The 24456-nt window shown below is 44.4% G+C and overlaps 2 pseudogenes; both read left to right on the top strand.

Moving 5' to 3' along the window:
- The first annotated feature begins 3682 nt into the window (after positions 1 to 3682).
- LOC147996775 (phosphoglycerate kinase 1 pseudogene) lies at positions 3683 to 5012 on the top strand (annotated as a pseudogene).
- On the top strand, positions 5815 to 9451 carry Sdccag1-ps1 (serologically defined colon cancer antigen 1, pseudogene 1; annotated as a pseudogene).

Below are 24456 nucleotides of genomic sequence, written 5' to 3'. Positions count from 1 at the left end.
AACTCTATGCCCTAATCTCAATTTATCCTGGGTGCCAAAGCTAGTCTTTGACATTATATCATAATCCTGCAGGATCTGGCCACATCATTGACTGGCAATGGGGTTCTTTCCCTTGTTGGACTGAAAGGTATAGGAGGACAACATCTGGTTATTTTTGTATCTGGTTATCAAATTTAAGTTTAGGCTAGAGGATAGCTCAAGGCTACAGCTTGTGTCTAGAGTCCCCTAGTGAGGGGCTGCAGGCATGACTAAGTGGTAGAGCTCCTACCTAGAATGCCCCAGTTAGGGACTGGGGTGTGGTTCAGTGGTAGAGCACCTGTCTAGATTCTCCTTGAGGAGCTGGGGCTGTGGCTCAGTGGTAGAGCCCTTGCCTAAAATGCCCCAGTGAGGGGCTGGGGGCGTGGCTCAGTGGTAGAGCCCCTGCCTAGAATCCCCCAGTGAGGGGCTGGGGGCGTGGCTCAGTGGTAGAGCCCCTGCCTAGAATCCCCAGTGAGGGGCTGGGGGCGTGGCTCAGTGGTAGAGCCCCTGCCTAGAATCCCCCAGTGAGGTGCTGGGGGTGTGGTTCAGTGGTAGAGCCCCTGCCTAGAATCCCCCAGTGAGGGGCGGGGGGTGTGGCTCAGTGGTAGAGCCCCTGCCTAGAATCCCCCAGTGAGGTGCTGGGGGTGTGGTTCAGTGGTAGAGCCCCTGCCTAGAATCCCCCAGTGAGGGGCTGGGGGCGTGGCTCAGTGGTAGAGCACCTGTCTAGATTGTCCTTGAGGAGCTGGGGCTGTGGCTCAGTAGTAGAGCATCTGCCTAGAACACCCCCCCCTCCCCCCGCCATGAGGGGCTTGAATGTGGTTCAGGGATACAGTGTTTCCCTAACATGTCATGATCTTCACCCTTACCCCCTGAACTGTGAAACAAAGAAATCAACCAATCAAAACACCAGTGTACATTATCTTATTGAATTTTATCTTCTCAGGACATCAAATAGAAGAAGAAAAAAGGAAGTTGAGGGTTAATAGGGAGACTACTGGTCCAAGTGTACAGCTATTAACTGGAAGACCTCAGGCTGTTCCTTTTGTACGGTGACTGGCATAACTGAGCAGTAACTTGGTTGCTTTTCTTTTTCTTTTTGAGAGTTCTGCCCTGTAGGTCAGGCTGGCCTGGAACTCAAAATCTTCTAGGTTTAACATGCTCAATAGTTATGTATCACTGTGCCCAGGTACAGATAGTGGTTATTTTAGTTGTGCATTCATCCATCCATCCATCCATCCATCCATCCATCCATCCATCCATCCTTCTATCTATCTTTGTATTATTTATTTATTCCTGGTAATTCCATACATGAACACAATGTATTTAGATCAGATTTACCTCTTAATTCCCATTTCAGTTTCTCCCATCCTGTATCCTTCTCCCAACTTTATGTCTTCTTTTTCTTCTGATTTATTTTAAGTTGCATGCATAGGTGTATGTGCAGGTGCAGGTAGACCAGAAGGCCACAAGAGGACACTCAATATTCTGGAGCTGGAGTTATAGGCTGTTGTTGCTGCCTGACATAGTTCTGGGTATCACACTCAGGTCATATGCAAGAGCAGTGAGCTCTTAACTGCTGAGTCATCTCTCCACCCCTCTCCATCTTAAAAAAAGATCACTGAGTACAGTCAGTGAGTCAGTATGTGCATAGCTATAGGACCATCCTCTGCAGCATGGTGTTTCACTGTGGGCTACACTGTTGAATCAAACTGCGCATCCTTTAGCAGCTAGCACCTGTCCAAAACTCTTCAGCTACGAGTGTGCCTCCTGAGCTTCTCCTTTGCAGATGTTGGAGTGCTGGCTGCCTTGGTCTTGTATAGGTCTTGTACATTCAGTCCAAAGGTGATTTGATTTCCTGAGTATAATGTTCCTAAACAGTCCAGATCACACTATTTTACAAATATCCTCTCCAAACTCTCAGTCATACAATATTTCTCTTTTTTTTTCTTTTTCTTTTTTTTTTTTTTTTGGAGCTGGGGACCGAACCCAGGGCCTTGCGGTTGCTAGGCAAGCGCTCTACCTCTGAGCCAAATCCCCAACTTTTTTTTTTTTTTCAGTCATACAATATTTCTACGTCTTCTTCTGGAATGCTCTTTGAGCCTTGGGAAAGGGGGATGGGTATGATACTGAGGTCCCACTTACTCTCTGTACTTGAGCAGTTCTGAATCTGTGCTTTAACTGCCATTTAACACATAAAGACACTTCTGTGATGAGGGGTAAGACATGCATTTATATATGGGTATAAGGATAAGGATTTCAACTACAATTTTATACAATGCCCCTTTATCAACAAGGCCTAGGCCCTAGGGCCTAGGGCCTTCCAAGCCAAAGATTGTGGGCCAGGTTTACAGCACCAGGCATAGATTTCCTCTTTAGAATGAATCTTAAGTTCAATGGAAAGGCAGTTGGTTACCTTCATCACATTCATGCTGTTATTGAAACAATGGGCATATCTTGCTAAGTCAGTCATCATTGTAATTACACAATGCACATCTAGGTAAATGTACCTCCTTCCCTTCCTTTCCCTCTCCCTCCCCCTCCTCCTCTCCCTCTCCTTCTCCTTCCCCCTCCCTTCCCCCTCCTCTCTCTCTCTCTGTCTCTTTCTGTCTCTGTCTCTCTCTCTGTCTCTGTCTCTCCCTCCCCCTCCTCCTCTCCCTCCCCTTCTCCTTCCCCTCCCTTCCCCCTCCTCTCTCTCTCTCTCTGTCTCCTCTCTCTTTGTCTCTCTCTCTGTCTCTGTCTCTGTCTCTCTCCTCTGTCTCTGTCTGTCTGTCTGTCTGTCTGTCTGTCTGTCTCTCTCTCTCTCTCTGTGTGTGTGTGTGTGTGTGTGTGTGTGTGTGTGTGTGTGTGAAGTGGAAACTTCTGGTTTCTTTGGAAAGCCAGTCATGTCAAGCGATGTTTTGTTGGGGCATATAGGTAAAAAGGATTTTTTTTTCTTTTTTTCAGAGCTGGGGACCGAACCCAGGGCCCTGCGCTTGCTAGGCAAGCACTCTATCACTGAGCCAAATCCCCAACCCCAAAAGGATGTTTTGTTAAAGTAGACATGTGAAAGAATGTTTTGCTGAGGTAGACACAGCTGAAATGATATTTTGTTAAAGCAGGCATGCAAAAGGACACATGATGTTTAGAAGGAATATAAATATAACCCAGCGGACGGTGGGTGATGCTGGATGGTATTGGTACACTTTACCACTGCTTACTGAGGATCATTTGTCAGGACTCCATTGAGAGAAATGGGCCAAAAAACTGCTGGTGGCGCTCTGGTGGCTTTCTGCTTCTGTGAACTTGAGTCAACTGACAAAGTAAAATAAAAGTTTCTGGAAGATGTCAGCAGATACAGACTTACCTAGAGTTTTGCTAAGACAGACTCAGTGTTTACTGAGGAAAGACCCGTGGAAGGACACATGATGTTTGGAGGGAGTATAAACAGGACTTAATGGACAGCAATGGTGGGCTTGCATAGCTAGCTTTGCAACACATCATTGGTCTCAAGTCTTCATCTTTGCTGATCTTCACTTTGTTGAGAGGAGCACGGCTGAGAATGTCTCCTGGTGTCCCTGCTGGTCCTGGTCGCTCCTGCAGACTCACGCTGATTTGTCACAGGCCTGGCTGCTGCTTCAGATTTGTGTTTGCTATCTTAACACTACTGAATCAGACTACTGGTATCTTGACAGTTGGAGAACCTTTTCCTCAGCTCCGGGCCTCTCAACCTCATGGTGTTGCCAAAATGTCGCTTTCTAATAGGCTGACTTTGGATAAGCTGGATGTGAAGGGTAAGGGGGTCGTGATGAGGGTGAACTTCATTGTTCCTATGAAGAACAACCAGATAACAAACAACCAAAGACTCAAGGCTGCTGTTCCAAGCATCAAATTCTGCTTGGACAGTGGAGCCAATTCGGTTGTCCTTATGAACCACCTGGGCTGGCCTGATGGTGTTCCCATGCCTGACAAGAACTCTTTAGAGCCAGTTGCTGCAGAACTCAAATCTCTGCTGGGCAAGGATGTTCTGTTCTTGAAGGATTGTGTGGGCCCAGAAGTAGAGAACGCCTGTGCTAACCCAGCAGCTGGGACTGTCATTCTGCTGGAAAACCTCTGTTTTCATGTAGAGGAAGAAGGGAAGGGAAAAGATGCTTCTGTGAACAAGGTTAAAGCTGAGCCAGCCAAAATAGATGTTTTCTGAGCCTCCCTGTCCAAACTAGAAGATGTCTATGTCAATTAGGCTTTTGGGACTGCACACCAAGCCCACATCTCCCTGGTGGGTATGAATCTGCTACAGAAGGCTGGTGGATTTTTGATGAAGAAGGAGCTGAACTACTTTGCCAAGGCTTTGGAGAGTCCAGAGTGAGCCTTCCTGGCTATCTTGGGAGGAGCTAAAAAGTTGCAGACAAGATCCAGCTGATCAATAATATGCTAGACAAAGTCAATGAGATGATCCTTGGTGGTGGAATGGCTGTTACCTTCCTTAAGGTGCTCAATGAATGGAGATTGGCACATCTCTGTATGATGAAGGAGTTAAGATGGTCAAAGATTTCATGTCCAAAGCTGAGAAAAATGGCGTGAAGATTATCCTGCCTGTTGACTTTGTCACTGCTGACAAATTTGATGAGCATGCCAAGACTGGCCAAGCTACTGTGGCCTCTGGTATACCTGCTGGCTGGATGGGCTTGGACTGTGGTACTGAGAGCAGCAAGATATATGCTGAGGCTGTGGTGAGCTAAGCAGATTGTTTGGAATGGTCCTGTTGGGGTATTTGAATGGGAAGCCTTTGCCAGGGGAACCAAATCCCTCATGGACAAGGTGGTGAAAGCCACTTCTAGGGGCTGCATCACTATCATAGGTGGTGGAGACACTGTCACTTGTTGTGCCAAATGGAACACAGAGGATAAAGTCAGCCATGTGAGCACTGGGGGCGGTGCCAGGCTAGAGCCAGCTCCTGGACGGTAAAGTGCTTCCTGGGGTGGATGCTCTCAGCAATGTTTAGTATTTTCCTGCCTTTGGTTCCTATGCACAGCCCCTAAGTCAACCTAGTGTTTTCCACATCTCCATTTGGTGTTGGCACAAGATTCAGCTAGTGGCCAAGATGCAGCACCAGGAACCCTAAACAGTTGCTTGTCTTTAGTGCATCAAGATTTGTCTATGTTCAAGATCCCATTTAAATTCCTTAGTGACTAAAACCATTGTGCATTGTAGAGGGCATCTGTTTCTGCCTGTGAAAGGAAATGAGCTGTAAAAGCTCAGCTCTCTTTGATGTGTGTAGACTCTGGTTAGCTTTGTCATTATTCATGACTCAGCATGGAAACAGGATGAAATTCCAGCTGTAGGTTTGGAGAAGTTGATGATCTATTAAACGTTAAAGATGCCCACTGGGGTGGGTGGTTGGGGCAATTGGAGATGAAAATAGCTGCTAGGCTTCTAGTTGGACCTGCAATTGCTGATTCATTTGAACTGAACTGTTGATTTCCTGACAGTGAAAGACCCTCAGACAGAGGAGATTCTCGCTCCAGTCCTGAGGACACCCACCACCCCATGAACACATGGGACTCAGTCTTGATGTAAGAACAAGAGGTTTACTTTGGGATACCAGTGCACTGGGGCGCAACATGGTCCTCATGTAGGAGGGATGTGAAGAGACTCAAACAACAGAAATGTACAGCATAACTAGTCATTTAAGATTACACAGTTTCACCTAAAGAAATGTTCAACATCTTTAGTCATAAGGGAAGTGCAAATCAAAACAACCCTGAGATTTCACCTCACACCAGTGAGAATGGCTAAGATCAAAAACTCAGGTGAAGTTCTGCGTCGGGGCAGCCTAGGAGAGGACTGCGGTAGCGACGCGCACCCTAGCCATGAAGACCCGCTTCAGCACTGTTGACCTCCGCGCGGTGCTCGCGGAACTGAATGCGAACTTGCTAGGAATGAGAGTAAACAACGTTTATGATGTGGATAACAAGACGTATCTTATTCGGCTTCAAAAACCTGATTTTAAAGCTACACTGTTACTTGAATCTGGTATACGAATTTACACAACAGAATTTGAGTGGCCTAAGAACATGATGCCGTCTAGTTTTGCTATGAAGTGTCGAAAGCATTTGAAAAGTCGGAGATTGGTCAGTGCAAAACAGCTTGGTGTGGATAGAATTGTGGATTTCCAATTTGGAAGTGATGAAGCTGCTTATCACTTAATCATTGAGCTCTATGACAGGGGCAACATTGTCCTTACAGATTATGAGTACCTAATTTTAAATATCCTAAGGTTTCGAACTGATGAAGCTGATGATGTTAAGTTTGCTGTTCGTGAACGTTATCCCATAGATCATGCCAGAGCTGCTGAACCTTTGCTCACTTTGGAAAGATTGACTGAAGTAATAGCTAGAGCTCCTAGAGGTGAACTGCTGAAGAGAGTTCTGAATCTGTTACTTCCCTATGGGCCAGCTCTTATTGAGCATTGTCTTATAGAAAATGGATTCTCTGGCAATGTCAAAGTGGACGAAAAACTTGAAAGCAAAGATATTGAGAAGATACTGGTTTGTGTGCAGAGGGCAGAAGACTATTTGGAAAAAACAGCCAACTTCAATGGAAAGGGATATATAATTCAGAAAAGAGAGGTAAAACCAAGCCTGGATGCCAATAAACCAGCTGAAGACATACTCATGTATGAGGAATTTCATCCTTTCTTGTTTTCTCAACATTTACAATGTCCATATATAGAATTCGAATCATTTGACAAGGAAAAACAAGCACTGAAGAAATTAGATAATGTCTGAAAGGATCATGAAAACAGATTGGAAGCTCTTCAGCAGGCTCAGGAAATTGACAAACTGAAAGGGGAGCTCATAGAGATGAACCTGCAGATAGTTGACAGAGCCATTCAGGTAGTTCGAAGTGCATTAGCCAACCAGATAGATTGGACAGAAATTGGAGTGATTGTGAAAGAAGCACAAGCCCAGGGAGACCATGTTGCAAGTGCAATCAAAGAACTAAAACTGCAAACAAACCACATTACCATGCTTCTACGAAATCCATACTTGTTATCAGAGGAGGAAGATGGTGATGGTGATGGCAGCATTGAGAACAGTGATGCTGAAGCACCAAAAGGGAAAAAAAAAGCAAAAGAACAAGCAGCTGCAGAAGCCTCAGAAGGACAAGCCGCTGCTTGTCGATGTGGACCTCAGCCTGTCAGCCTATGCCAATGCCAAAAAGTATTATGATCATAAGAGGTATGCTGCTAAAAAACCACAGAGAATTGTCGAAGCTGCTGAGAAGGCATTCAAATCAGCAGAGAAGAAAACAAAGCAAACCTTAAAAGAAGTACAAACAGTTACTTCTATCCAAAAAGCAAGGAAAGTGTATTGGTTTGAGAAATTTCTGTGGTTTATTAGTTCAGAGAACTATCTCATTATAGGTGGTCGAGATCAGCAACAGAATGAGATTATTGTGAAAAGATACTTAACACCAGGAGACATTTATGTGCATGCTGATCTTCATGGAGCTACCAGCTGTGTAATTAAGAATCCAACAGGAGATCCCATCCCTCCTCGGACTTTGACTGAAGCAGGCACAATGGCACTTTGCTACAGCGCGGCTTGGGATGCCCGTGTTATCACGAGTGCTTGGTGGGTGCACCATCATCAGGTATCTAAAACAGCACCGACAGGAGAGTACTTAACAACTGGAAGCTTCATGATAAGAGGAAAAAAGAATTTCCTTCCTCCTTCATACCTAATGATGGGGTTTAGCTTCCTTTTTAAGGTAGATGAGTCCTGTGTCTGGAGACATCGAGGTGAACGAAAAGACAGAGTGCAGGATGAAGACATGAAAACATTGACAAGTTGCACAAGTGAACTCATGTCAGAAGAAATGGAACAGCTAGAAGGGGGCGACAGCAGTGAAGAAGAGACCGAGGAGTTATGTGGAATCACGGAAGAAGTGGAACTCAGGACTCAGGCTGATCCAGAGGACATTGCTGCTCACAGTGGAAGAGAGGAACTGAGCTCTGAAGATGGAGAAGCCATCAAAACAGCCACGAAAGATGAAGAGCCCATTGGTGAGGTGAGGGAAGAGGAGGTCGAATATCCTGACACCACCATTGACTTGTCCCATCTTCAGTCCCAAAGGCCCCTACAGAAACTGACTCCAAGAGAAGAATCTTTTAATTCAAGTGACAGTAAATCACAGAGCCGAAGACATTTGTCAGCCAAGGAGAGAAGAGAAATGAAAAAGAAAAAGCTCCCATGTGACTCAGGGGATTTAGAAGTGATAGAAGAAAAGGACAAAGAAAAAGAAAGTGCTGTGCACAGTGAAGCTGACCAGAACACAAGCAAAAATGTGGCAGCTGGACAGCCAATGAAAAGAGGCCAGAAGAGTAAAATGAAAAAAATGAAGGAAAAATACAAAGACCAGGATGATGAAGATCGTGAACTTATTATGAAATTGTTGGCATCTGCAGGTTCAAACAAAGAAGAAAAGGGGAAGAAAGGAAAGAAAGGAAAAACAAAAGATGAACCCGTGAAAAAAAACCCACAGAAACCCAGAGGTGGACAGCGGGTTTTAGATGTTGTTAAAGAAACCCCGTCCCTTCAGGCGTCGACTCCTGACTTACAAGACTTTGCTGTGGATGAGCCACATGATGACAAGGAAGAACATGATCTGGATCAGCAGGGAAATGAGGAAAATCTATTTGACTCTTTGACAGGGCAACCACATCCTGAAGATGTACTAATGTTTGCTATTCCAATATGTGCTCCTTACACCATCATGACAAACTATAAATACAAAGTGAAACTTACTCCTGGAGTTCAGAAAAAGGGAAAAGCTGCAAAGACAGCCTTGAACAGTTTCATGCACTCCAAAGAAGCAACAGCAAGAGAAAAAGACTTATTCCGAAGTGTGAAGGACACAGATTTACCAAGAAACATTCCCGGGAAAGTGAAAGTGTCTGCCCCCAATCTTCTGCACGTAAAAAGAAAATAGCTGTGCACTGGGCAGCCAGCTCTGTAGCCTCTGGAAGTTCAGAGATGCAGACAACATGTTACTAGGACTTCCACTTTACAGACGAACATACTGCCTTGCTCTATCACCAAAAGGACTTATGGTTTTTCCCCAAGTTTTACATATATATATATATATATATATATATATATATATATATACACTACTACAATAATATTTCCTAAAATATTTGTGAAAACTTAATGATACACACCTGTAATTGTTCTACATTTTATTGAAATTCTTGAGGTCTCATTCATGATGAAAAGACCCTGAAATGGCCCAAGTGCATAAACTACTGACGTAGTGGTCTACTGTATATAACATCTCATACATAGTACAGCCAGTCAGGAGAGGTTTCTGTTTGGTTAGTAGAGCAATTAAACATTTAAGGTTTGTGTCTTGAACACTTTGCCAAGTTTTACATCAAATGCAAAAAAAATAACACAAGAAAAACTCAGGTGATAGCAAATGCTGGCGAGGATGTGGAGAAAGAGGAACACTCCTCCATTGTTGGTGGAATTACAGACTGGTACAACCATTCTGGAAATCAGTCTGGAGGTTCCTCAGAAAATTGGACATTGAACTATCTGAGGACCCAGCTATACCTCTCTTGGACATATACCCAAAAGATGCACCAACATATAACAAAGACACATGCTCCACTATGCTCATAGCAGCCTTATTTATAATAGCCAGAAGCTGGAAAGAACCCAGATGCCCTTCAACAGAGGAATGGATACAGAAAATGTGGTACATCTACACAATGGAATATTACTCAGCTATCAAAAACAATGACTTTATGAAATTCATAGGCAAATGGATGGAACTGGAAAATATCATCCTGAGTGAGGTAACCCAATCACAGAAAAGCACACATGGTATGCACTCATTGATAAGTGGCTATTAGCCCAAATGTTTGAATTGCCCTAGATCCATGAAACTCAAGAAGGATGACCAAAATGCGAATGCTTCACTCCTTCTTTAAAAGGGGAACAAGAATACCCTTGGCAGGGAATAGGGAGGCAAAGTTTAAAACAGAGGCAGAAGGAACACCCATTCAGAGCCTGCCCCACATGTGGCCCATACATATACAGTCACCCAATTAGACAAGATGGATGAAGCAAAGAAGTGCAGGCTGACAGGAACCGGATGTAGATCTCTCCTGAGAGACACAGCCAGAATACAGCAAATACATAGGCGAATGCCAGCAGCAAACCACTGAACTGAGAACGGGACCCCCATTGAAGGAATCAGAGAAAGGAGTGGAAGAGCTTGAAGGGGCTCGAGACCCCATATGAACAACAATGCCAAGCAACCAGAGCTTCCAGGGACTAAACCACTACCCAAAGACTATACATGGACTGACCCTGGACTCCAACCTCATAGATAGCAATGAATAGCCTAGTAAGAGCACCAATGGAAGGGGAAGTCCTTGGTCCTGCTAAGACTGAACCCCCAGTGAATGTGATTGTTGGGGGGAGGGCGGTAATGGGGGTAGGATGGGGAGGGGAGGGGTAGGGGTTAGGGGGATGTTGGCCTGGAAACTGGGAAAGGGAATAACAATAGAAATGTAAATAAGAAATAATAAAGAAAAAAAAAAGATTACACAGTTTCATTAGCTTAGCTATTTCGGTGCCAAGGATAACTAGGCAGATGTTTCTTGTCCTGGAATTCCTGGGACAAGGCTTTAACCATATCAATATAGCTATTTCAGTACTAAGGACGTCTGACTTGATATATGTTTTCTCCTCCTGGGGTTCCCAGGACCAGGACCAAGGTTATCTGACTTGGCAGATGTTTCTCTTCTGGAGTTCCTAGGACAAGGCTATAGCTATGTCAGCACAGCTATGTCAGTACCAAGGACATCTCACTTGATACAGGTTTTCTCATCCCGGGGCACAATCTATAGTGGTCAGTCAGTTTCCCAGAGATGTTTCCTGTCTTGTAATTGCCCTGCAGTAAATATGTTTTATACCATCTGTTCTTATGGTCCGGCAGCTTCCTAGAGAGTGGGTGGGAATGTGCTTTCTGTATTTTTTGGTCTATTGTCTAACATCTAGGGGCTAAGCAAGGGCCAGCTTAAAAGATTCTCATTCTTAAGAAATGCCTGTACTAATATCAAACGGGGATCTTTTATTCCCCCATTTTCTTTTGTGTCAAGTTCTAATCATGGAACTTCTGAATCTAGATCCTCTAGGGCAAGAGCTTGGTACTGTTGTCTCAATACTAATAATTGTACAGCGCTAATTCTCTCTCTAATAAAAGTTACCAGCCTATTTAATATATATGGTCCAAAGGTTAAAAGTAACAAAAGAATTATTAGGGGTCCCATTAGGGTAGAAACTAGGGTAGTCAACCAAGGGGATCGGGTGAACCAGTCTTCAAACCATCCTCGATTTGTTTTTCTCTCTCTCTGTCTCGTGGCTAGTCTCTCTCTCAGCTTGGCCATTGAATCTTTAATCACTCTTGAATGATCTATATAGAAACAGCATTCTTCTTTTAGGGCTGCATACAAACCTCCTTGCTGTAAGAACGGTAGGTCTAGGCCGCGCCTGTTTTGCAGAACCACCTCAGACAGGCTAGTCAATGATTCTTGTAACTTAGACACAGAGTTCTTTTTTCTAGGGCCATTCTGAGCTGACTGTAATGGGAAGCTTGGGTGGCTAGCGCTGCAGTCCCAGTGTCGATGCCTGTGGTGACTCCCATTCCCAAGAGTACAGCCAGGGTCATACTGATAGGCTCTCTCTTAAACCTCCGGTAGCCTGTAAGATATTTTTCTAAGAATGACTCTTCAGGATGATAAATTAACCAGGGCACTAACTGTACAAGGACACAAAAGGAGGCGTTTTGACTTAACACGGCCAGAGAAACACAAGGAGTCAAACCTGAATTACAGGCCCACCACCCTCTGATGGGGCTGACAGATATCCGTGATTAAGGCTGAACAACTGGGTGGTGTTACACAGGTTCTGGTGGGAAGCTGGGACCACACCCATGCAGGTCCCTTTCCCTGATACTGCAGAGGTTGTTAACCGAGGGCCTGTCTGTCTCCAACGACATTTATTGTCAGAACTTTTAAAAGATACATTTGAGTTAGCAAGTCCTACTGTCTTGTAATAGGGGGATGTTGTTTCATAACATAACCAACAGGACTGGGTAGCCTCCAGGTTGCTGGCATTTAACACTTGATAGGCCAGGGTAACCATATTTATTAGCTGATCTACAGTATGTGGAGGAGAAGAGGATAGAGGATTTTAAGTGTCTCAGTCACTGTAGGGGTCCCTGTCACAGGATCCGGGGGCACTGTAGGTTTGGGCTGAGGTTTGCGAGGCTGCAGAATGAGATTGGGCCCGATGGGGACAGAAACAGGAGCCTCTATCTTAAGGCGAATGGAGAATGTGAATCCCTTATCATAACCAGTCATATAAAAGCACAAATCCCCACATCTTCTCTCTCGTCCAACCTTGGGATTCCTGTACTTTCTTGGTAAATATAATATTTAGGGGGTTGGTCCCTGACACTGTAGAGCTTTGATTAACTGAGATTAGGTCCCAAGAAGACATTGGTTTCCAAAAAACATCTCCAGTGGTTTCACATGCCCATTGTTTACAAAAGTAATGATCCAGCCCCCCACACCTGTGAGCCTCCAACCTAGTCCTGCTGTCTCTGGGACAGATGTAAAAAGGGGTTTGTCTCAACCGCCTCTGGGCAGCAGAGTTGTTGCAGCCGGGATTATCTGCCACATACTGCCCGTTGGACACTACTCCGGTTGAGAGAGACCTTTTCAAAATGGGATGTGAGTCCATAGGTGTTTCTTCATATGTATATCCTGGGATGTTCCATGTATCCAGTCCAGCCATTAAGGGACAAATGTCGGGTGTGAGTGGCGGCCACCATGTCCATAGTGGGGCCATTTTACTTTGTTCCCATACTGTATCTCCTATCTGCGAGATGACTTGCCAGGTTAGTTTCTGGGGGGAATGGGGGTTTGAACTACTTATCATACTTAGATTGGCTAACAAAAGCAGAAACAGAAGGATGACACACACACAATTTGAGGGGTTCTCCGTCTTTTCCACTCTCCATCCCTCATCTGGAGGATCCGCAGGCTTAACATGGGAGGCATGGATCCAGGTAGGGATTCCTTTGACCTTAACGGCCGTAGGAGTGGTCAACAGTACCAGATAGGGTCCTTTCCAGCGAGGCTCAAGGTTGGCAGCTCGATGCCGTCGTACAAAGACTGAGTCTCCAACCCGGAACTGGTGTGGCACCTGCAGGTCTCCGGGTTGATAGGCTTCAGTGAGCTGGTTTCAGACTTCTTTCTGAATAGTCTCTGGGGCCTTTAACCTGCTGTACAAGGGTCGAGAGGAGCGAACTTCAGGTGGGGTGTGGGGATTAAAATTTACTAAAGGTGGATGTTCACCATACATGAGTTCAAAGGGAGTCAATCCAAACCTGCTAGGGGTATTTCTGGCCCTAAATAAGGCAAAAGGCAGGAGGGCTGTCCAGTCTGTAACGCCAGTCTCCAAGGACAATTTAGTCATGGTCTCTCTCTCTCTTTTTTTTTTGTTTACTGTGGAATAGCATTTATTTAACCAGAATAATGATTAAAAGACATTAAAAGCAAATGTAGGGCATCACAAAATTTGTAGAAAAAATGATTTATAAATTACTTTATCATTAAATGTTGTTAACTAATCAAAGACTTAAGAACAACAAAATACAAGAAATTATTTGTGAAAGTGTGTATGTGTGCTATATCTGTATGCCAATGTGCTCACAGGGAAGTAAGAGGAAGAGATCAGTCATGCCATACCCACTAAGCCAGGCATGCACTGGTGTGTGTGTGTGTGTGTGTGTGTGTGTGTGTGTGTGTGTGTGTGTGTGTGTATGGTCTCTTTTAAAGTTCTATTCATCCTTTCTACCCGACCTGAACTTTGGGGTTGGTAAACACAATGTAGCTTCCAGTTAAACCCCAGGACCCTGGCCAGTCCCTGACTTACCTGGGCAACGAACGTGGAGCCATTGTCAGACCCAGTTACCTTGGGGATTCCAAACCCGGGAAAGATTTCTCCTAGAATCTGCTTAGCCACAATCTGAGCAGTCTCCCCTTTGGTGGGGAATGTTTCAACTCACCCTGAGAAAGTGTCTACAAACACTATGAGGTGTTTGTAGCCATATCTGGCAGGCTTTACCTCTGTAAAGTCCACCTCCCAGTAGCTGTCAGGCCTATCTCCTGTAGCCTGTGACCTTTTGGGATTCTGCTAGGCTGGGCGTTTACCAACTGACAGGGAACACATTTTCTGACTGTCCTGTTGGCCAGTTCCCCCAGCCCGATGATGTAATAGGGGGAGCCTGGACAATAGTCTTTAAGTGTTTGGCACCCAGATGGGTGAGCCGATGCAGTCATTGCAGATAATCGACAGCCTCTTTCCTTGGGAGGATGTGTTTCCCATCTCCCGTCTCATATATCCCTTGAGGGGAGTGTTGGTGGAACCCCAAATCAGCCATTCTCTTGAGGTCCTCCTTGGTATACTGAAAGTTAGTCACATATGGCTGAACTGGACAAACAGAAAGGGGAAAAAGGGTTATGCTTGTTGCTGCTTTTTTAGCTTCCCGGTCAGCTAACTGATTTCCCAAGGCCACTGAATCTCTGGCCTTCTGATGTCCAGGGCAATGGATAATGGCCAACTTAAGAAGCCTGTGGACGGCTTCTAAAAGTTCTAGAATTTCTTGTTTATTTTTAATGTCCTTTCCTGCAGAGGTTAAAAGTCCTCTTTGCCTATAGATGGCTCCATGTACATGAGCAGTAGCAAAGGCATATCGACTGTCAGTGTAGATGTTGAACTTTTTTCCTTTTCCCAAGCGCAGGGCCTGGGTCAAGGCTATTAGTTCTGCTTTCTGAGCCAAGGTTCCTTCGGGCAGGCTGCTGGCCCAGATGACACCGCCGCCCCTGCCACCCTTTTACCTCCATTTAGGAAGCTGCTACCATCTGTGTACCACGTCACTTGGGCATCTGGGAGGGTCTATCTCTGAGATCCCGATGTACTCCAGTTTCTTTAGCCAGGACTTCTTGACAGTCATGAAGCACTGTGGCAGCTTCAGGATCAGTCTCAGGCAGCAGAGAGGCGGGGTTGAGGATGACAGGAGGTGAGAACCAGACTCTGTCCTTACTTAACAGGAGGCTCTGGTAGTGAGTCTGTCAGACATTTGACAACCAGTGCTCAGGGGTTGCCTGATGATGCTTTCAAGCGCATGGGGGGCTACTACAGTCAGGTGCTGTCCAAAGGTCAGCTTATCAGAGTCTTTCCCCAGCAAGGCTACAGCTGCTATCGACTGTAAACAGGCAGGCCATCCACTAGCCACAGGATCTAGTTTTTTGGATAAATATGCTATTGGCCTCTTTCAGGGTCCTAATTGTTGAGTCAGAACCCCTCTTGCTATTCCCTTCTTCTCATCTATATATAAGGTGAAAGGCTTAGACACATCTGGTAGTGACAGTGCCGGGGCCGGGGCCGGGGCTGTGAGGAGGGCCCTTTTGATAGCATGAAAGGCCTGTTGTTGCTCTTTTCCCCATATAAAAGGAGTTTTCTCCCTGGTTAGTGGATATAGAGGAGCTGCCAGCAGGGCAAATCCTGGTATCCACGGTCTACAGAATCCTGCTGTTCCCAGAAATTCACACACTTGGCGGGGTGTGTGGGGAACGGGGATCTGAGTCAAAGTTTTTTTCCTGGCATCTGTTAGCCATCTCTTTCCTGCTTTTAGAATATACCCCAAGTACTTTACCTCTCTCTTGTAGATTTGAGCTTTCTTAGCTGATGCCCTGTATCCAAGCTGCGATAGTTCTCTCAGGAGTAGGTCTGTACTTCTGTGGCACTCGTCCTCAGTTTCCCCTGCCAGCAGGAGATCATTGACATACTGCAAGAGAGTTACCTGGGGATTGCTGGTCTGGAAATGAGCCAGATCCTGATGTAACGCCTTATCAAAGAGAGTGGGAGAATTCTTGAATCCCTGGGGGAGTTTGGTCCATGTCAGTTGTCCATTTAGGCCAGACCCTGGGTCCTTCCACTCGAAGGCAAAGATCTCCTGGCTAGCAGGGTGAAGTTTCAGGCAAAAGAAGGCATCTTTAAGGTCTAACACAGTATATCAAACTTGGTTGGGAGGTAGAGAACTCAGCAAGTTATATAGATTTGGCACAGTAGGGTGTATGTCCTGTACCTTCCGATTTACTTCCCTTAAGTCCTGGACTGGTCTGTAGTCCCCGTCCCTGGTTTCTTAACAGGCAGCAGGAGGGTGTTCCATGGTGAAGTGCATTTGACTAGTACCCCTAGTTCGAGGAGGTGTTGGATGTGGGGTCGGATGCCAGCTCTTGCCTCCTGACTCATGGGGTACTGTTGGACTGCCACAGGGGTGGCAGTGGCTTTTAATCCTACCACCACTGGGGGCTGTTGAGCGGCCAGCCCTACAGTTTCAGCCCAGACTCCTAGAATCTTATTCATCCAGGTAGTGAGTTCCTGTGGGTAGTTGTCTGGTGGGAGATTGAAAAGTCTATGTTCATCTTCAATTTTTAAAGTCAAAGTAGCAATTAGATCAGGGTTGGGGGTCACGGCAGGCCCTTGAGGAGATAACATAATTTGGGCCCTCATTTTGGTTAGCAAGTCCCTTCCCAGAAGGGGAGTGGGACATTCAGGAATGACCAAAAATGAGTGAGATACCCGACCCACTCCTAAATCTACAGTTCTTCGGGTAGTCCATGAGTATTGACGATGGCCAGTAGCTCCCACAACCCATGATTTCCTTTTAGAGAGTGGTCCAGATGGTTGAAGCAAGACAGAATGTTGAGCTCCTGTATCAACCAGGAACTCCACGGGTTTCCCCTCCACTTCAAGCGTTACCCTAGGATTGGGGAGGAGCACCGAGCCCCGTCCCCACTAGTTGTCATCTTCTAAGGTTAACACTTTTTTAGGTGGGGGTGTTTCCTTTTTCTTGGGGCATTTATGAGTCCAATGTCCCTTTTCTTTACAATAAGCACACTGGCCCTTTTCCAAAGGTATGCGATTGCCCAGGTCTCTCACTCGCCTACCTCTGTCTCTTTCTCTAGTATCACGTTCTCTGTCACTTACCACTGCGGCCAGGATCCGAGTAAGATTTTTTTTCCTGCCTCTTGTCTTTTTTTCTTTCCCTTTTCAATTTACATTTCTCTCTTTTTTCTCTTTTCTTTGCTCCTTCTCCTCTTCTGTCTCTCTCTTATGATACACTTTCTCTGCTTCCTTTACTAAATCTCTCAAGTCCATATCCTGTAATCCTTCTAGCCTCTGTAGCTTTTTCTTAATGTCTGGGGCAGATTGTCCTATAAAAGCCATAGCCACTGCGGCCTTTTGTTCCTCTGTGGTGGGATCAAAAGGGGTGTACCTCCATGAGGTGCTCCAAGAACACAGAGGGGGTTCAGTGGGTCCCTGCAGTACCTCTCTTACCTTGGCCAAATTGGTGGGGCGTCTTGCTGCCCCTCAGAGACCAGCCACTAGAGCCTGGTGGTAGACTGTCAACCTCTCCCTACCTTCTGGGGTGTTGTAATCCCAATCGGGTCGTGAAAGGGGGAATCCAAGATCAATAAGGTTTGGTAGTCTGGTCATTTGTCCATCTGGTCCTGGCACATTCTTACGAGTCTCCAGCAAAATCCTCTCCTTTTCCTCTGTAGTGAAGAGAGCCTGTAACAGCTGCTGACAGTCATCCCATGTGGGTTGGTGAGAAAACATAATGGAACTCATAAGGCTGATTAGTTTCTGAGGGTCTTCTGAAAAGGGAGGATGATTAAGTTTCCAATTATAAAGATCAGAGGAGGAGAATGGCCAGTACTGAAGGGGCTGCATTCCCTCACCTGGACCTGGGGGGAGGTCCATAAGCTAGCAAGGGAAAGACAGAAACTGGGCCAGTAGAGGAGTCAGGAGTGGGTGCCCGCCGGCTGAGCACTCCCTGGGCAGGACCAGAAGCATCTGCAGCTGGAAGGGCAGCGGGTTCAGGAGGTTGGGTAGGCGAGAGGGCAGGGGGATAAGGAGGAGGAGAATCCAGGAGGAGCAAATCCTCCTGAGCATCGGGCAGCTTCCTAGAGAGTGGGTGAGAATGTGCTTTCTGTACTTTCTGGTCTATTGTCTAACATCTAGGGGCTAAGCAAGGGCCAGTTTAAAAGATTCTCATTCTTAAGAAATGACTACACTAATATCAAACAGGGATCTTTTAACAGCACAGATGTGATTTGCTCTAAAGAAGTATTTCTAAACAGCTTCACTTTCCCCCATGTTCTAATAATCTTTCTTTCCCACTACCTCTGTTGGGTAGAGGCTTTACGGGAGGTTAAAGCATTTAAGAACCTTTAATAAGAGTAGGTTTGACAAAGATAGACACTACTTCAGAGTAAAAGGCTGGGAAAAGGTCTTCCAAGCAAATGGTTCCTAAGAAACAAGCTGGAGTTGTCATCCTAATATCCAATAAAATAGACTTTCAGTCAAAAGTTATCAAGCAAGATGATGAAGGGCACTTCATATCCATCAAAGGGAAAAATCTCAATTCTGAACATCTATGCCCCAAATGCAAGGGCATCCTCAGCCATAAAAGAATCTTTATTAAAGCTCAAAACACACATTGAACCTGACACAATAATAGTGGGAAACTTCAACACCCCACTCTCACCAATGGACAGGTCATTGGATCAGAAACTAAATGGAGACACAGTGAAACTGATAGAGGTTTTGAACCAAATGGATTTAACAGATATCTATAGAACATTTCACTCCCAAACAGAAGAATACACCTTCTTTTCAGCACCTCATGGTACCTTCTCCAAAATCAACCACATAATTGGTCACAAAAAAAGCCTCAACAGATACAAGAAGATTGAAATAACCCCATGCATTCTGTTCGACTACCATGGCCTATAGCTGGTCTTCAATAACAGCAAAAACAACAGAAAACCCACATATATGTGGAAACTGAATAACTTTACTCAATGATAACTTGGCCAGGGAAGAAATAAAGAAATTAAAGAGTTTCTGGAATTAAATGAAAATGTTGGCACATCATACCCAAACTTATGGGACACAATGAAAGCATAGTACTAAGTGTCCTGGTAAAGAAACTGGAGAGATCTTACACTAGCAATTTAACAGCATACCTGAGAGCTCTAGAACCAAAAGAAGCAAACACACCCCAAAAAGTAGAGGGCAGGAAATAGTCAAATTCAGGGCCAGAATCAATGAAATAGAAACAAAGAGAAAGATACAAAGAATCAACAAAACCAAAAGCAGGTTCTTTGAGAGAATCAACAAGAAAGATAAACCCTTAGCCAACTAACTAAAGGGCCCAGAGGCAGTATCCAAATTAACAAAATCAGAAATAAAAAAGGAGACAGAACCATAAAAATGAGGAAATTCAAAAAATCATCAGATCCTACTACAAAAGCCTGTACTCAACAAAACTGGAAAATCTAGATGAAATGGATGGTTTTCTAGACAGATACCATATACCAAAGTTAAATCAAGAGCAGGTAAACTATCTAAACAGGCTCATATCCCCTAAGAAGAAGTCATTAAAAACCTTCCAATCAAAAAAGCCCAGGGCTAGATGGCTTTAGTGCAAAATTCTACCAGCCTTCAAAACAAAAACCAAAAAACAAAACCCAGAAGGAACACTACCTAATTCATTCTATGAAGCCACAATTACTCTGATACCTAAACCATACAAGAATGCAACAAAAAAGAGAACTTCAGACCAATTTTGCTTATGAATTGATATAAAAATAATAAAATTCTAGCAAACTGAATCCAAGAACACATCAAAACCATCATTCACCACGATCAAGTAGGCTTCATACCAGGGATGCAAGGTTGGTTCAATATACAAAAATCCATTCATGTAATCCACTATATAAACAAACTCAAAGAAAAAAAAACACATGATCATCTCCTTAAATGCAGAAAAAGCATTTGACAAAATATTACACCTCTTCATGTTAAAAGTATTGGAGAGATCAGGAATTCAAGGCCTATACATAAACATAATAAAAGCAATTTACTGCAAAATAACAGCCAATATCTAATTAAATGAACATACACTTGAAGCAATCCCCCTAAAATTGGGGACAAGGATGCATCCTCTCCCCATATCTATTCAACACAGTACTCCAAGTTCTAGCTAGAACAATAAGACAACAAAAAGAGATCAAGGGGGATACAAATTGGTAAAGAAGAAATAAAGGTATCAATATTTGCAGATGATGTGATAGTATACATAATAGACTCAAAAAAATTCTACCAAAGAACTTCTACAGCTGATAAACAACTTCAGCAAAGTGGCTGGTTATAAAATTAGCTCAAATAAATCAGTAGCCTTCCTTTATACAAATGATAACAGATAGAGCAAGAAATTAGGGAAACAACTCCCTTCATAATAACCACAAACAATGTAAAATATCTTGGGATAACTCTAACCAAACAAGCAAGAGGTCTTTATGACAATAACTTCAAGTCTCTCAAGAAAGAAATAGAAAAAAAATCTCAGAAAATGGAAAGATCTCCTGTGCTCATGGATTGGCAGAATTAACATAGTAAAAATGGCCATCCTACCAAGGGCAATCTATAGGTTCAATGCATTTTCCATCAAAATCCCAATACAATTCTTCAAAGACATGGAAAGAGGAATTCTCAAATTCATCTGGAAAGGCAAAAAAGTCTAGAGTAGCAAAAGCAATTCTTAACAGTGAAAGAATGGGGAATCACCATCCCTGACCTCATTAGACAGAGCAATAGTGATAAAAATTGCATGGTATTGGTATAGAGACAGACACATTGATCAATGGGATAGAATTGAAGAAATAAACCCACCACTTATACACACTTGATCTTTGATGAAGAAGCCAAAAATATACAATGGGAAAAAGAAAGCATCTTCAATAAATGGTCTAACTGGATGTCTGTATATAGTAAAATGAAAACAGACCCATATTTGTCACCTTGCACAAAGCTCAAGTCCAATTGGCTCAAGGACCACAACATAAACCAGATACACTGAATCTAATAGAAGAGAAAATGAGAAAGAGACTTGCATTGGCACCAGGGGAAATTTCCTAAATAGAATTTCAGTGGCTTATGCTCTAAGATCAAGAATTGATAAATGGGACCTCATGAAACTGGAAAGCTTCTGTAAGGCAAAGGACACAGTCAATAGGACACATTGGCAACCCAAAGATTGGGAAAAAAATCTTCACTAATCTCACATCTGATAGAGGGCTAATATTCAAAATACACAAAGAACTCAAGAAGCTAATGATCAAAAAAACCAAACAACCCAATCAAAAAAATGGGGTATAGAACTAAACAGAGAATTCACAATAGAGGAATTTCAAATGGCTGAGAAAAACCTAAAGAAATGTTCAAAGTCCTTAGTGATCAGGGAAATGCAAATCAAAACAACCCTGAGATTCCACCTCACACCAGTGAGAATGGCTAAGATCAAAACTTCAGGTGACAGCAGATGCTGGTGGGGATGTGGAGAAAGGAACACTCCTCCATTGCTGGTGGGATTGCAAACTGGTACAACCACTCTGGAAATCAATTTGGAGGTTTCTCAGAAAGGAAATAGATCTGCCTGAAGACCCAGCAATACAACTCTTGGGAATATACCCAAAAGGTGCCCCACCACGCCACAGGTGCACATGTTCCACTATGTTCATATTGGCCTTGTTTGTGATAGCCAGAAGCTGGAAACAACCCAGATGTCTCACAACAGAAGAGTGGATACAGAAAATGTGGTTCATTTACACAGTGGAATGCTACTCAGCTATTAAGAATGAGGACATCCTGGGTTTTGTAGGAAAATGGATGAAACTAGAAAATGTCATCCTGAGTGATGCACCTAACCCTCAAGAGACTGGAGGTCTCAGGGAGTGGAGAGGTTTGGTGGGGTCAGAGGCAGGGACATCCTCATTGATATGGGGGTGGGTCGGGGAAGGAGGTATAGGGTGTGGAAAAGTCAGAGGGTAGACCAGGAGGGGGGAAAAAGAAAAGAAAAAAAAGTCCAAGCCAATAAATAAATGACAGTCATTAATTTAAAAAAGTAGGTTCTAAACCTACACATGTGTGTGCATGTTAGGAAGAGTGAGAGTATGATGTGAAAGAAGTTCTTAGAGATGCCATGTCACTAGAACATGAAAGATTCACTATTGGTAGACAGGGTTGAGAAGGAGCCCAGAAGCTTGCATTATCGCACTGTGAGAAGGTGGTTATCACAGGATCAAAATTGCTCCTTGATATTCCAACATGAGCATCAGGTGGAATGTGAAATCAGTGACGTGGAGTTGGAATTGTTCTCATCTTACCATGGAGGAACGCCTATGGGCTTGGCAGGCACTAGTGGCAGGTCCTCGGAGCTCAGCCTCCACCTCAGAGGCACGTCAGGTTAACAAACTCAGTTAGAGACACATTGAAAAGTATTCAATACTTCTGGACTCTGAAATCTGAACAAGGGACAAAGTGCAGAGGGCAGAGGCAGACATAGGAAAGATGTTTATTGGTTTGGGATGGAGAGGGGTTGAGTAAGTACGGCCTGGTGGGTATTAGTCCTTCGCATGATGCTTCTGACCAATGCCTGGGATGGTGCTGCGCCCTCTGTTCTCTTGAGTAAGAAGGAGGAAGCAACTGGGGAAATTGTTTCTCAATTCAGGAGGCAGGAGCAAAGGTCCTGGGTGTCCAGACTGGCTCCCATGACCCTCCAAGGGAGCTCACAGCACTAGACAAGGAATTGGAGACAGATGGAGATGTTCTTGCCCTTGCTGGTTTCCACGCCAGAGGGTGGGCATCTCAGTGTCTGATTTCACACAGGAGATGGTTTGGATTAGCAATGCCCTGGAATGTCTCGGTGACATGGTGTGAACTCAGGAAACCCATTCTCTTTTCTGGCTCATGTGTGCCACTGTGTCTGGATAGACGTTATTGGATGGAGGGTGAAGATCATGATGGATGTGGCTGTCTTTTGCTTTTGTTGGTCCTCTTTTCTTCTGCCCTTCTCCACCCTTTGAATCCTCTAACATTAGATAGGAGAGAGAAAAGGAGAGAGGGGAAAGGGGGTGATGTTAGATTACTTCCTGCTGTTTAGGGGCATAGAGCTCCCTGGGGGCAAATTTGATCTTTACCAACAGGATAGCTAATTTTTTCTTGTTTCTTCTTTTGCATATGACTACTTAACAAACTGTGGCCAACAGCAACCAACCAACAATGGACAACCTCACCTCTTGGACCCTAGCATTTATGTACTCTCAAAAGTTCTCAGAATTCCAATTGTGACACACTCATAGAAACTGCCTGCAGCTGGCAAAATCACGCCTCTGCTAGAGCACAAGGCAAATGAATCCTACTTGGCTGCTGTGGACAGTAGGAAGCAGCCCCATATCCCACACCTGGAATTAAAACAAAAACATATTCTGATAATATTTCTGTGTTTTTAAACGAAACCAAAATGACAAAAATGTCACCACGGATTGAGGCTAGAATTTATATCTTAATCATATGCAGATGCTTTGGTGTGACTCTGAAAGACTGACTGTATTGTCTGAGCCTCATGGGAACAGAGACAACATCTGCTTTTAGATTCCTTCAGTAGAGCATGTACTGGTGGGCACATGGAGGTTACAACAATGTGCTCAGTAAACAGCAGCTGTTTTATTTTGTGGCTATTGGACTTTATTAATGTGAAGTTGGTAAGGATTTTATTCATGCTCTCCCTGGCTTTCACCTCCTCTAGTTTAACTATCTCAAAGGTGAAGGGAAGATCTTTTGGAAGATGGGAAAGGAGAAGGAGGTTTTTCAGAATGGATTCACTCCTCATTTTTCCTCATGCTGCCTCACTGCAGCTGAGAGGAGAAAGTGGTCCTTCCTGCTGGACAGACAAAATGGAAGATGATGGCACACTCTAGGAATCAGATGGGAATTTGAGATGAGGGAAGGAGCCTAGCAGGCATGGGAAAGAAGAGGAGAGAGAAAACAGAAGGCAATGGGGTAAGTATGGTAAAAGGCACAATATGTGTGGAAGTAATTCCCTTCATGAAACCAGAAACTACGTGCGATTAACCCCACCAACTCACAGGATATAAAGCTGAGGAGATGTTGGCAGCTCACAGCTGCTGTGAAAGGGAGAGCTGTTTTCTTTAAGGGCTGCCTCTCATGGCTCAGGAATCCTCCAGAGAAGTCACTCACCCAAGAGTATCCACTAACTGTGCATGGATGACTTAGAGGTTAAGAACACTTGCTGTCCTCAAGGTGGGCTGGGGTTCTAACCTAACCATCTAGATGGCGACTCACAGCTATCTGAAACTCCTCTCCAGGGGATCCAACTCCCTCTTCTGATCTCAGTGACCTCCAGGAATGAACATGGTGTGCATGCACACTTGGAGGCAGAGTA

Source organism: Rattus norvegicus, chromosome 1, assembly GCF_021556685.1.
Source record: "Rattus norvegicus strain SHRSP/BbbUtx chromosome 1, alternate assembly SHRSP_T2T, whole genome shotgun sequence".
Taxonomy (NCBI): Eukaryota; Metazoa; Chordata; class Mammalia; order Rodentia; family Muridae; genus Rattus; species Rattus norvegicus.
Note: the sequence above shows the minus strand (reverse complement) of the source record. Positions and strands in the feature narration are given on the sequence as shown.